This window comes from Canis lupus, chromosome 19 (assembly GCF_011100685.1).
Source record: "Canis lupus familiaris isolate Mischka breed German Shepherd chromosome 19, alternate assembly UU_Cfam_GSD_1.0, whole genome shotgun sequence".
Lineage (NCBI taxonomy): Eukaryota > Metazoa > Chordata > Mammalia > Carnivora > Canidae > Canis > Canis lupus.
The window spans coordinates 1480745-1495837 of NC_049240.1; the positions used below are offsets into that span (position 1 = coordinate 1480745).

Below are 15093 nucleotides of genomic sequence, written 5' to 3' on the forward strand. Positions count from 1 at the left end.
AAACAACCACATGGAAAAGGTTGGAAATGGATCCCTCCCCAGTTAGACCTTGATATGTTTGTGGTCCCAGGTGGCACCTTGATCGCATCCTTGTAAGAAACCTGAGCCAGAAGACCCAGCTAAGCAGTACCTGAATTCTTGACCCACAGAAACCAAGATAATAAATGTGTGTTGTTTTAAGCTGCTAGGTTTTGGGGTAAACTATTCAGAAATGGATAACTAATACAACTATCTACTTCATATATAGAAGTGCTTTATAGATATGTTTAATTTTTGTCACACGGAATATTAAAGTGTGTCCTTAAGTTCCAAGATTTAATGAAAAAAATAATGTATTTTTACTAATTCATCAAAGAACTTCTTAAAACTGGAATTATAGTGCGTGGGGATGACATCGACACAGTCTGCTAGTACCAGTTGGCTCTACTGCCTCAATTGGTTATAAGCACTCAGTGATTCTGTTGCATCTGTACCGTCAGTGCAAATGCCAACATAGTGAAAGAGGACACAAGCCAACACAGTAAAAAGGACAAATGATGTATTGGGAATTGCTTCGATTTCACAGAACTCTTGAAAAGTTTCCCGGGATCCCTCGGGATCTGGGGATCATACCTTCAGAGCTGCTGGTACAGACCATCCCAATGATCACCTGAGATGAATTGTTAACTTGCCATCTCTAGTCAATGTATTACTACATAATAAAGTTGCTTCGGGGATGGCAATGCAAAATGCTCTTCATCTAAAAAAGAAAAGTGGTTTTTACAAAGTTTTGAAACTCTGCCTAGGGAGTACATGCATGTGATGGACTCTGCTTATCGATTCAGGACTCCTGAAGCATGCCTCACTCTCGCGTTTACCACCCGTCCAGGCTTATAAATATCAAAGCAACGTTGGTTATCACTGTTACTTGCTGCTGCTCATATCAGCATCTTATTTCTTGAACAGGGAAGGCAGTGTTTGTATGTTTTTGTGTATGTGTTTGTGTGGGAACGTGTTTTTGTAGGAGTTCTGTAAGAAGGAATCTAGTACAGCTTGGATAAGATTGATGACTATTTCCAAGTACCTAGTCCGTGCCTGGTTCAGCAGCACATATACTAAAACCGAAATGATACAGAGATTAGCATGGCCCCCATGCAAGGATGACATGCAAATCCAAGTACATATTTCACTTGTATCTTATTATTACTAACATTGGTACTGTAGTGAATAATAATAATACCTCCTTAGGGCAAGGAATTTAGAAAATAAATATGTATGAATCAAAAATTATGCATTATTTTCCACCAAGATAAAATCCTTGCTATTTTTTTTGTGTGTGTTTTCTTTCTTTTCATGAATTTGAAATTCAAATGGGTAATATTTTTAAAAAATTTAACAATATTAATGGGCAATTTGAACCCTAGAACTTGCTTTCAAACTTCTGCAGATAGAAGTTCTTGCACTTGCAGGTAAATTAAACACCGAAGTACATTGATTTCATTGTGAAGAATCATGATTTCACATCACAAAGGCATCGGTATTCTATTATCCAAAATATTTTTTAAAAGTTAAAGCTTCTTCACTCTAGGTTAGTTTTGTTTATATTGTTAAACATTTTATGTAAAGTGGTAATAAAATATGTTTTTGGCCTACTTTTTACATGCTGTCCTATATATTTTATAGACTCTAAGTTCACATGCGTGCATGCATCAATATACAAATTATAAAGCAAAGGAAAGACATAGTAAGAAGCACATCATAATTATCTTGTATTTTTAAGTGATGGAGATAACATGTTTCAAGTTCCTGAAGATTGATGTTATTTTATTAATTATGGATCCCTAGATATTAATTATGGATCCCTAGCTATTAATTATGGATCCCTAGATATTACAAGGCAGTCAGCAGTGGTTTAAAATGAAGGTGATATTCCCGTATGCATCCTACTCCAGAGCATGTCATGGTAGATTAACTGAGCTCAGATGTCTCCGCTGTTGATCATTGTCACAGTGGCTGAGCTGATCCTTTGTAGCTGATTGACACGTTATGACCAAAATTAATACTCTAGCCAGACCTCAGATAGACTGTCATGATGAAATCTCTCATTATTTTTCCACCTTGATTTATACCAAAGAGTAGATACAAGTCCCTAAAAACACAATGGAAAAAAATCTGAAAATAAGTAAATATTTTCTGTGGCTGGCTACTTGCTCATTTCTTTTTCACACTTACACCTATTGATTTCAAGATGAAATTAGTTTTAAAAATAAAAGTGTTCTTAAATGGTATAGAAACAGCATGTTCTTCTATCTTTCAGGGGTCAGAGAAGGGTCACTGTATATAGTTATATATACACATATACATATAACTATATATAGAACTGTTTTATGTTTAATGGCCAGGGATTCCTGCTATTAAAAAGCTGGGTTCTAGACTATTACTGTTCTCATTTATTATTTATGAAGCTCTGTCAGTGTGCATGGTATTTAATGTTCGATGAAATTGTCCCAGACAAATTCCCCTCCCTCAAGAGCCTCCATGCTGAAAACAGGAGAACGATGCAGGTGAGGAGTTGTAGGAAGGACAGAGAGCGATTAAGGGTTGCACACTTGGCATTGATTTGCCCAGTAAGTGGACAGCGAGGGGGACTTGAAGCCCGGGAAATGATTTTGAGATTGAGAAGCCATTCAGTACAGTGAAACCAATAACTAGAAGCAAGGAAAGGCATCCGAAAGGAGATCTCACCCTTTAAGTGAGGAATCTACATCTTCACCTCTGACATTTCTTCATATGCTGGGTTCACCTGGTTTCTCAGCATCACCTTACTTACTCATCGTGTTCCAAACTAGTGGGTCTCAAACTTGAATATCATCAGAGTCCCGTGCAGGCCAGTAGACGTTGTTAAAACCAGTTGTGATTATGGGGCCACATGTTGATCCAAGTATCTGAATCAGCAAGTCTGGGGTCTTGAGTGTGCATTTCTAACAGGACCTCAGGAACTGGTGGTGTTGTTCCTTGGAGCACCTCCGTCCTACACTAGTATCTCCAATTCCTCTTACATCTCGTCCTCCAAACCGCAGCTGAGAGTTATCTCCAATGCTGAGCTCACACTCAGACAATTCCCCGGTTCTGTCTTTGCTTCCCTAGGCATGTCCTTAAGACTCGTGTTAGCTTTCTGACCGACCAGGTACGATCACTCTTCCTATCACTACTCCCAGCAACAAGAGAAACTACAATCACTACTCTGACTACTTTGAACACCTACTATATGCAAGACAATAATCACTCTTACGCGTATTATCTCACTACATAATGCTACTAGATCATCTGTATTATCTCCGCTTACAAGGGAAGAAGTTCATTTGCAGCAAGATTAATTCACTAGCAGTGAGTATCACAGAAAGGATATGAATGAAGGTTTTGTTTTGTTTTGTTTTGTTTTGTTGACCATTATTTCCTTTTATTTTATAAATTTATTTTTTATTGGTGTTCAACTTGCCAACATATAGAATAACACCCAGTGCTCATCCCATCAAGTGCCCCCCCCAGTGCCCGTCACCCAGTCACCCCCACCCCCGCCTGCCTCCCCTTCCACCACCCCTAGTTCGTTTCCCAGAGTTAGGAGTCTCTCACCAAAACCCATGTCTTTATGCCCATCTAGTATTCAGGCCCTGCCCCCAGTCTACCTCTTTCATGCAGTCCCTCATGTGGTGCAATAGTGAGCCTTCTCCCTTCTCTCAACTGCTAATGATCTCCTTTGTATTACAAAGGCCTAGGATGTGATGAGGTGGCATTAGCAATCAGTCCAGAAGGGATAGATTAATCAAGAAATGTCACTTGGATAATTAAATGCTTGTATGACACAACACACAAGTAAGTAGCAGGTGGAATAAAATCCGCAATGTAAAAGATAAAACTGAAAATTTTAAAATAAGATGTAAGAGGCTAAAGTAAAATGTCACACAAGTGTAAACACAAACACCTGTCCAAATAAAAAAAAAAAGTTAAAAAAATGAAAGTTAAACCAAAAACCAGGGAAGTTATTTGCAGTGAATTTGAACGGTGAAGGATTAGTTAAGAAAATATATAATTAACTGTCAAATCTTCATGATTCACAAAAGAGGAAAACCAGATGGCCGATATGTTTATAAAAATATGTTTAGAATTCAGAAATAATAAGGGAAATTAATGTTGTATATCAGCACAGTATAAGTCCACACACATGAGATTAGTACGTCTGAGCATTTGCAGAGATGTGAGCCCCTGGGAATTCCTGAGGTATGCTGTTTAGCATGTGACTTATTTCAAGTGCTTTGGAAAGAAGTTTGAAATACCTACTAAAGTTGATGATGTAGGTACCTATGACTTAACTCATTCTACTTCTAGGTAAATACTCCAAAACATCTCTTCAACAAACACACAAAGGTGTATGTGCCAGGATGTTTACCACCACGTCCTTATAATAGGAATACATCGAGAACAAGGCACATATTCCTAATAGGTCATTGGATAATTAATTTTTATATTCTATTTATATAATCCTTCAGTTAAAACCGTTAAACAAAATCCATATGCGTTATCATGGATCCATCTCATGAATGTAATGTAGAATATAATTAGTAAATCACAATGTGTACCAAAGTGATACTATTTTTATAAACTTAAAACACACAAATCCTATATGTTATTTGTGAATCCAAACATATGAGTTAAAGTAAATATACAAACAAGAACATATACCAATTTCGGGATGATGGTTACCTTTGGGAAAGGGGAAGGAAAAAGGGATGAAGATTGGCCTTAATTGTATATGTAATCTTTTGCTTATCATTTAGATTAAAAAATCTGAACCAAATATGGCAAAGTGCTAATACTTGTTAAATTAATGTGGCAAATACTTTTTTTAAAGATTTTATTTACTTATTCACGAGAGACACAGAGAGAGGCAGAGACACAGGTAAAGGGTTTCCCTGCGGGGAGCCCACGGTGGGACTTGATCCCAGGACCCCGGGGTCACGACCTGAGCCAAAGGCAGACGCTCAACCACGGAGCCACTCAGGCATCCCAATGTGGCAAATACTTTGTGTTTGAAGCTTGCTTTTTATGTCCATATAAAATTGTTTACAAGGATTGCCTTCACTACTTTCTTTCTTTCCAAAACCTATACGATGAGTATAATGGTTTGCACAACAATTTCTCAGAAAAATCAAACAAGCTGTCAAAGTATTTATTACATATATGTTCATTACATGTAGAGCTAAAAGGAGTAAGACAGGTCCTCATCCAAGGAGATGGAGAATATATAACCAGAGAAATCAAGTTAAATTACATGAAACGATTAAAGAAAGTTAAGTGCTATGATGTATAACAGCATTTCCCAAAAGATCCTTGAGATGTTAATAGATGTTTTATTTAAAAAAAAAAAAGGCTTCTATGGTCAAATAAGTTTGGGAATTATTTCATAAGACATTACCCTACTAGCAATTCACAGTGCCCATTAACATACTAATGATTGAAAATTTTTGCAGCAAAGAAAATGGTTGTATTTTGACTAAGCCAGAATGTTCAAAATGTCTTTCACCAAGGAAGACTTTGTTAAAATGTTTCCTTTTTTGATCATGAAAATTTTAGAAATGAAGAGACAAAAATAAGGTTAACAGTATTTTTTCAAACAAATGGAGCATATTGATGACAAAACATTTCCAAAACTAATTTTGCTGGAAACATTTTTTCTTCATTTATTCATTCACTTTATTCAACAGGTATTGTGAAATATCTAAAAGGAAATGATAGTTTCATAGTACATAGGAAATATATGCAATCCAATGTATAAGATTTCCCAGAATTAAATCATGAATGATTTCTCAGAGTAAAAGAACTCAACCCTTTAAAGTTATATTGAGCATAAATCTATCCGCAATTTTATTAAAGAATTAATTTATATGAATATTTGTAAATACTAGGTATATATCCTTGGTTCACAACAGTATAGTTTTGACACAACAATAAATAAAATTAAGCAAAAATTTTTGACTTACGCTCTATTTTTCATTGCCCACACCTAACGCACCGTTAGCCAAACAATATCAGAAAGGAATTTCCCTTATTTCTACCTTTGTGGCAATTTACAAATATATTAAATACGGACGTTAAATGAAAATATCAAAATTTTGAAGTAGATATGTAAGATCTAGTACTAGGAGTTAATAGTTAACCCTTGTCCATTTGAGTGTTTCAGAAAAGCACTCTTGATTCTCATTTCAGAACCACTACCACTTATACCATTTTATATTTGGTGAAATTCTGATGCTATTTGCTTAAAGATAAAACACTTGAATCTCATTCTTTCTGAATTTTTCATTTTCTTATAATTCCTACAGCTCTTTAAAAATTGTTTTAGGACTTACGTAAGAGAATGTTTCTGCCCTTTACAGAAACTAAATTTGTATATGATAAAATCTCATGTGAAGTATAATTCAATACCTTTAATATTATTCAGGTTAATCAGGAATTCTGATTGTCCTAAGAGAAATTCACATCAATACGAAGAAAGTACGGGACGCCTGGGTGGCTCAGCAGTTGAGCATCTGCGTTTAGCTCAGGGCATGACCCCGGGGTCCTGGTATCAAGTCCCACGTAGGGCTCCCTGCATCAAGTCTGCTTCTCCCTCTGCCTGTGTCTCTGCCTCTCTCTCTGTGTCTCATGAATAAATAAATAAAATCTTTTAAAAAAATACTAAGAAAGTAATCTTTGTTTTCAGACTTATGTTGGAATCTAATGCTGGAAATGGTTTTTAAGTGGTTTCACAAAAAATTCTACAGGTACCTAGTTTTCAGAGATGTGATTCTTCATCTGTTTTTGTTGTTTTAGTCTTGGAAAGATAGTGATGTAAACAGTAAATGTGTATCTTCTCTAGTTTTATTACCTTTTAATATTGAACTGAAATGTTAATGATAAATTGATTTTATATAGAGTAAAAGGCAGGTGGAAAGAATGATACATGATCTGTGTATGTGATGATACACAGTGAATGTGTGATGTGATGTGATGTATGTGAATGATACATTATCTGCTCTGGGTGCTTCCCATAATGTTAGTACTTCAGATACTCTTCTCAGAGTAAAGTCACAATTAATAATTGTTTGAAATTTTCTGTCAGTAAAGAAAGCCCTATTTGGTTTAAATGCACTGTTAGACCTTTGCGGTATTTCAGCCAGATGTTCTTCCTAACCATCTAACTCACTTGTTTCACTATCAGTGGAAAATCTATGACTCAATTCTGGCAGTTAACAGGACTTAATGACAGGACATTAACTCACTACTCACTACTGCATAATACAATGGTATCACCAGTAGTCCACTTAGGCTATTATAAGACAGTGGAATAATCTACTGTGTTACAAGTAAATTAGAGTTTTTTCTTAATTTTTTAATTTTTTTAAAAGATTTATTTATTTATTTATGATAGACATAGAGAGAGAGAGAGGCAGAGACACAGGACGAGGGAGAAGCAGGCTCCCTGCAGGGAGCCTGACATGCGACTCAATCCTGAGACCCCAGGATCACGCCCTGGGCCAAAGGCAGGCGGCGCTTAAACCTCTGAGCCACCCAGGCTGCCCTATATGTTGGTCTTGCTTGAAAAATAGGTGTGTAGTATCAGGTTTGAAGGAAAGGTGAATCTTGTATAAAAGAACATCAGAATGAATATTTTAGTTATCTATTGCTACATAGCAAATTACCCCCCCCCCCGACGCACACACACAAGTCATCTTTGTGACTTATACCAGCAAGCACTTATTATCTCAAAATTTAGGAGTAGCTTAGCTGAGTGTTTCTGGCTTGAGATCTTTCATGAGGAAACAGTCAAGGTGTCACTTGGGGTTGCATTCATCTGAAGGCTTGATTGGGGTGTGAAGATCTGCTTTCAAGATGGCTTAATCCATGACTGGCAGGTGTGGCTGACTTTTGGTAGGAGGCCTCAGTTCCTTATCATGGGGCTAGCCCTTTGAGTGCCCTCTTTACACTGCAGCTGGTTTCCCTCCAAGTGAGTGATACAAGAACAAGGCAGAGGCCAAATGGCTCAATGAACTAAGCTTAGAAATCGCATACTATTGTTTCTGTAATATCTTATTGGATATCCAGGTATCCAATGTGGGGGACAACTATGTACGTGTGTGAATATCAGGAAATGATGGTTCTTGGAGGAGACCACCTTAGAAGCTGGCTTCTATAGGTAAGGAGGAAAAGAAATAGCAGCATAATATGAATTAAACACTATACCTTGACTTTGTTTCAGGACAATGAAGATCTCAATAACTCACAATAATTTCTACTGATTTCTACAAGGTGAAGTAACACAAGATATATGGTATTGCTGTCTGTATATATGGATCACATTCATTCATGTCAATAATTTTGAAATCTAGGTCACACAGAAAGTTGTCATTTTATGGTGGGGCAGCTCTAGTGTCATACATCAAGAAGGTGTAGAGCTAGAATTAGAAAAGTAAGATCCAGGGTTCTTATCTTTTAACCTTTGGTCATGGTCATTGCTTCTGGCCAGTCCAGAGGTACCTCAAGAGATTCTCGGTCTACTTATTGCTGAAATGGGTCAATATTAAGCATCCACCTCCAGCCATTGTTCTATGAAACTGTAATTCAGAGAGATGTCAATTTTTTGCATCTATTCCACTGGTAGATGTATATGCTCATAGGTTTTAAGACTTTTGTGACACATTTTGATGATGAAACTATGAGGTTTGTAAGCAAAGACAGTGTGTAATTCACCTCCACACACATTTAACTTTGCAAACATCAAGGCATAGTAAAAGGAAATGCATCATTCTAGGCAGGCAGCTGAATCATAGCTGTACAGCCTGACTTTTAGCATGAAAACCAGGAGTGGAACAGTGAAGAGTTATGAGCACTATAAAGGCAGATGAAGGAAGAACAGTGGGAGGATAACCATAGTTTTGGAATTATGGCTCAAGATGTTGTTCTTACATCCCTTTCAATGGAAATAATTTCCATTCTCGGCACAGGGTGAGCTGTTAAAGTAAATGTCAAGATCAACTTGAGATATTTTGAATAAGAGATGTTAAGGTCAGTTCAGATGCTCACTGTCTTTGAGACCAAGACATGTTCACAAACACACATTGTTTCTGATGAATGGCTAATTAGATTGAAGGGGAAACAAGGATGCACCTGGTATCTTTCTGCATCATGGGATCACATTTCCTGGATATATTTTACTACCTGGTTCCAGGAACTCTCAACGTCAAGTATTATCAGCTGCAAAACATCAGATATTTTTATACTTAATTAGGCTAAGTGTCTGATTTATGACACCGGAGTCAAGGCTTCAAGTAAGGTCATTCACCTCAAAGAGATCAACACCCATCATGGATAGATCTGCTACTGCATTGCTGCTTGACACTCAGGATACTTTAGTAGACCCATTGACTATTACCAGAATTGAAAAAAAAAAAAAATGTTTTCTATTTGTAGACCTCAATTCCTGGCCTCTTATAAAAATCCAAAAAATTGAAAAATAATTTTCATATAGACTTGGAGTAGGAGTAATGGAGCTCTCTTTGAAAATTCTAGAATTTATTTGCTGGGTCTGTTGTGCAGAAGGTGGAAAGAGGGGATAGTGAGGCTTATGCTGCATTCATTTTTTTTTTTTTTTTTTTTGGTCTGGTCATGTAAACTAGGTGAAAAGATGAATCTCTGATGAATCAGATTCCTGATTTGAGGAAAGTTTAGCAACAAGCCTATTTACAAAGATGTGGTCAAGATTTAGGGAAAATAACAAATATGGTTCAGGGCCCTCGCAACTGTGTAATAGCAGAGAACTATTGTTATCTTTAGGTTTTTAGGGGCAGGGGACAGGAAAAGTAGCAGAATCCAGAGTGAAGTGAGTCATTTGAAGTGCTGTGGTTTCAACAGAGGGATGCAGCTGACCAATAGTGACCTGACTGGGAGGAGCCAGGAAAATAAATATGCTGTCCTCCCTCTCCTGCCGACCTCTAACCTCTAGTACTAAACCCAGCTGGAAGCCCATCCGTGCAGTTCGTATAGGTCAGGTTCTGGAGCACAGAGGAAGACAGAAAACTGTGGAGTGTGGATTTGGAAGGGCAAAGGGAAGATATCAAGCAGAAGGCATACTTTTAATTAGCAGAATTCAAATAAAAATACATGCTCTTATTCCTGACCTCACTGAAACTAGAAATTAAAACATTATGTGGTCACCTCTAGAATGTGATTGCCTGAGTTTGCATCCTAGCTCCAACACTGACCTCTGGCAGATGACTTGCTCTCTCTAGGCTTCGTAATTAAAGAGATAATCATGGTGCCAAGCCCATAGGTGGTTGTGAGGAATAAATGAATGTGAATATATAAGCACACAGACCAGTGCCTAGCATACAGTTAGCATTATATGACTTTGCTATTATTATTGATTTAAGTCCCACACAGCATCACATAGTTGTATTGCTCCTTTTAAGGACAAATAATGTATATTGGGGTAACTTGGATTCCTTGGGTTTTCCAGTATTCTTTAGTGTTTGGCTATAACCTAAGATTAAATATGTAGGTTGCAGTAATTAAATGGAAATCCTTAATGGCCCCACTTCTAACTGAAGTAGGCAGGAAACATTTCCCTGAATATTCTCATAACAACCAGGAAGTGTGGTGAATTTCTTTACTCCAGAAGATGACTAACTGGGTTGATACCATGTGAATTAAATATGTGATGGAAAAATTTAGTCAAATGCTCTAGCTTCCTCCACTAAATGAATCCCTTTAGGAAGCATTTCAAATGTGCTTATTGCACAGAATGGTAGAGATAAAAATAAATCTTTGACTTGGAACAGTGCCTTTTCTTGAGATTTATTATCTAATTAAACAATTTCACAATAAAAAAAAAGCATTTACATTTTCATAGGAACCAAGAAACAGCAGTAATAATATTAGCAACTAGCACTTGTAAATCCCACTAGAGTTTACAAAGGGTCTTCACATTTACTGGCTCAATGGTTTTCAAGCTTTTGTTCAGCCATTGAACCCTTTGGTTGTCACGTGCTTGTAGACGTGTGTATCACAGGACAATGGAGCATTCTGATTCTAGCCCACATGATTCAAGCCCCCACTTTTCCCCACCCAGAGGTAATTCCTATTGACGGGTGCTGGGTTTCTGAGGAGGACAGTGTGAAAGCTACTTGTCAGTTTTGTTCTTAGTCCCTTCCCTTTCTTGGGTGCAGGCCTCCGCCTTTTGGAGTCCTGTTCTGCACATGGAGCGTTGGGCCTCAGACAGTCCTCCCTGAAAATATTCATGTTCAAGTAGAGGGAATTCTCACCTAGTGAGGACTTTGAGAACAGAAGGAAAAAAATGAGGAGAATTAAGAAGACACAGAGCATTTCTTTTACATGCCCCACTGTGATTGCTTGAAACCTGACATCACATCTGTGACCAAGAGTTAGCCGAGTTTGGGATTTTAACTTCCCCAAATCCCACGGTATATAATCCATCCAAGTAAGAATTGATGGACTGTCCTCCTTAGTCAGCAGAACATACGCAGCGCAGTCTCCTAAGCAATGAATTTTCAGGAGGCGATTGAAGGCAAACTAAATTAAGCCTTGTTTTCGCTACTACTAAGCTATTTATGCACACAATATTTAAAATAATCTCAAGGCGTACGTGTATGTGTGCGCGTATGCTCTCTCCCCTGCTCCCCCAATCTTTTTCAATCTCTCTCCTCTTTTCCTCCCTCTCTGAAGACTTGTTTTGTCAGGCTCTAAGTTGAGTTCTGTGCACCATCTCTTTTAAAATTCACATTATTTTAAAATATAAATTAAAATTTACATTATTACTTTATTTTTTAAAAATATTATTTATTTTAAAATTCACATTATTATTACTATTGGGATAAGGACATTGTGGCTGGCCTAAGTACCTTAGGTAAAGTCTTAACTGTTAGAATCTGCCCCTAGTCTATGCTCTTAACTGTAATACTAAGCCACTTGCACAAGCTGACACATTTCAGCTCCAAAACTGACAACAATAATAGCAACACAAATTTGGAATGTCAATAATCATGGGAAATCCATGTTAAAAATAAAGAAAAGCACAAAGTTTAATTCTATCATATGTTCTTTGCTTAGAAATTTGGAGAGGAATTTGATTATATCAGTTTTCTTGTGATTGGTGTGATGTAAAAAAAGTAATTGGTCTCTAAGTGGCTTCTGAGGAAAGGATGCAATCTGACTCAACAGAAACCACATGAGGACTGGCAAGGAGGGGGCATCTTCAAGGCGTGCTCACTTTTTGCCTGTACCTTTATGAAAATCTGTTCCAGGTAACTCAGAATTTCCTGGAAGGTAGCATTATTCCACTCCGCTTGTAGCTGGATATGTTTGAGTTTCACATGGGTTATTCCTGCTTATCATTCAAATCTCGGACCAGACGTTATCTACTTGGAGATGAGTATCTTTCTGAGCAGCCCCCCTTCCCCCCCAACCAGCTCCCTATCTGGTGTCGGAATCACAGGACTGTTAAAACGAGAATCGCTCCTTCAAATTATCTTGCTTATTTATTTATTCTTTTAATTAACAAGTCTGTATGTTTTCACTAAAATATAAACTCCACAGGGCAGGAATCTTTGTTCATTTCTGTGTCCTCGGAATGTAGAATATCATCTGGTACATATAAGGCAGAGTGTAAATATTTGCTTAGTGAATTAATATTCTGAAGTTCTTGAGGTTTGCTCAGTAATATTAACAATTTTCAGCCAAATACCATTTCAAATGAGATTGGTAAAGAATTCTTAATGGCATTTTAAATCCTTAAAAATATAATGTAAAGAAAATTAAAAAGCTGCACAAATAGAATAAAATATAGAATTTTAAATTTAATATGACTTTAACTGTAAAGGTTTGAAAGAGAAAAACCTGTAAAGATGTCAAAATATTAAATACGGCTGCTATAATGATGAGTTATGAGTAATTTTCTCTCGTACTTACAAAACAGTGTGATGAGCACAAATTACTCTTATATGGAAAATCTAACCAAGAACTGAAAAAAATTGTAAATGGATTGACAATATTTTCTAAAGCTACAGTTTTGTTTTCAGAAATATTTTCAAATTAGGTATATTAGAGAATAATTGGGACAATAATTGTGACAATAATCATAATGATGATTAAAATGAGAGACAGTAAGAAAGCGAGAAAGAAACAAATTTGGGGGAGCTAGAGATGTGAGAGTCATCTACTCTCTCTATACATATATATTATTATTTTTTGCATAAACCTGCACAAGTTTAACTAGTAATATTTATAATAGTCTTTTCTTGGTCTTTTAAAAGAAGAGACCTAAAGAACATTATAAAATATCAATCATGATCTGAAAATGTGTTACACAGACAAAGGGTAATTCACTTGGAAGTTCGTGTACTACTGATGTCTAACAATCTCTTGGGTTTATGGTGGCCGTGTAGGAGGGATAAAGAATCTTTAGCCTGACTTGCAAGTCATCCAGGTAGACCGTACATCAATGAGAGCAGGAGCCACATCTTTTCAGACGCCTTGTATCTCCAGGGCCTAGTGTGGTGCTGCAAGGGGTCCAACTACTTTTTAATATGTGAATATGTATTACATGCTATTTTTTACAAGATTTAATATACAGAGCCAAGTTATTTCTTCTATTATTATATTCCTGTATAATAATATTTCATATTTTTGTTCTATATTTGAGGAGAAAAGTTGCCTGCCCAGTGACTGAATCTTGTGTTTTTCAGAGTCCATTGAAATAGGAGTATTTATGTTCACACTTCAGAGCATTATAAATGGCTATGTCAAATCAAATCGCATCAACTTAAATATACATGTATAGGAATGATCTAAATGTTTTCCTGGAGTCCTATAAGAAAAGCATAAAACTGCAAAAATCTACTTCAGTAGTGGCTTTAAGTCTCATTCTAAATGTTCTAGTTGGGAAGTAGAGAGATAATTCTTCCTTCTACTCTAATTATATTTTTAATCATGAAAATATATCCACATATTCCTTCTAGCTCTATGCTGTAGTGGCCCTGGTTATTAAACCATCTCTTTAAAGCATCAGTTCTTAACCTGGGCTGCATATTGGAATCACCTGAGGGGTATTAAAAATGACCAATGCCTAAAAAAAAAAGAAAATTTAAATTAAAAAAAAAAAAAGACCAACGCCTCCTTCCCAGCCTAGATATTTTGATTTAACTTGTCTGGGGGTAGCCTGGGGTACTGAAATGTTTAAAAATTCAGAGATAATTTGAATGTGCGACCAAGGTTGAGAGCCACTGATTTATACTGTTAACAACATTTTCTTATTTAGACAATACTATTGTTTTCCAAACCAACCAGCTGACTCATAAGCCCCAGACCTGCAACTGGTACTAACTTATTTACAGAAGTCCTTCCAAGCAATGTGTATAAATGGTTTCTAGGTGATAAAACGTTTTCCCTTTTAGACAGTATGTCAAACAGGTCATTTGTCCCCATGTTAAGGTTATTACAAAGGTTATTTCTGCGTTTCTAATAATTTCTTTTGTGTTCTTAGCGTCATGTCCTGATCCGTAATTCATTGGGATTATTCCTTAATGTTTCCCTTTTCACAAGTACATTGGAGAGGACTACACTTTGAAGATTTTATCCTTTGGCTAAAAATTTTAGGATGGAATTGAAAGATGAACTTATGAGAAAGTTAAAGTAGGAATAGTATATTGAACTAACCAAAATGTACCCTCTGGAACTCATAAAGAGGGAAGAAATTTGAAATTTTTAATACAGCTCTGCTTTATGTAAGACTAGAAAATGAAACAAGATATTCTTCATTTCCCAAGATCTCAGAAACCCAAGTCATATTCAATTTGGAACTGACAAGTCTATTTAAAGGATAAATTAGTTTAGAAAATTTGGGGGAAGATATCCACTGTTTTTAAACTCAGTTTCCTGTAGTTTGGTGGCTTAAAACATTCTTTATATATTGATTTAGTAGTATAGTATTGAGTAGAGACTTAAGGGATTTTATGCTTTTACTTCTTATGTATTAGTGCATTTTTATTTTTTTTTATTTTTTTT

The 15093-nt window shown here is 36.4% G+C and overlaps 1 non-coding gene across 1 annotated transcript; it reads left to right on the top strand.

Annotated features, from left to right (window-relative positions):
• Nucleotides 1–1070: 1070 nt before the first annotated feature.
• LOC119864555 lies at nt 1071–1175 on the top strand. Its single transcript, XR_005374378.1, has one exon. It is a non-coding gene; the product is annotated as a U6 spliceosomal RNA (small nuclear RNA).
• Nucleotides 1176–15093: the final 13918 nt, after the last annotated feature.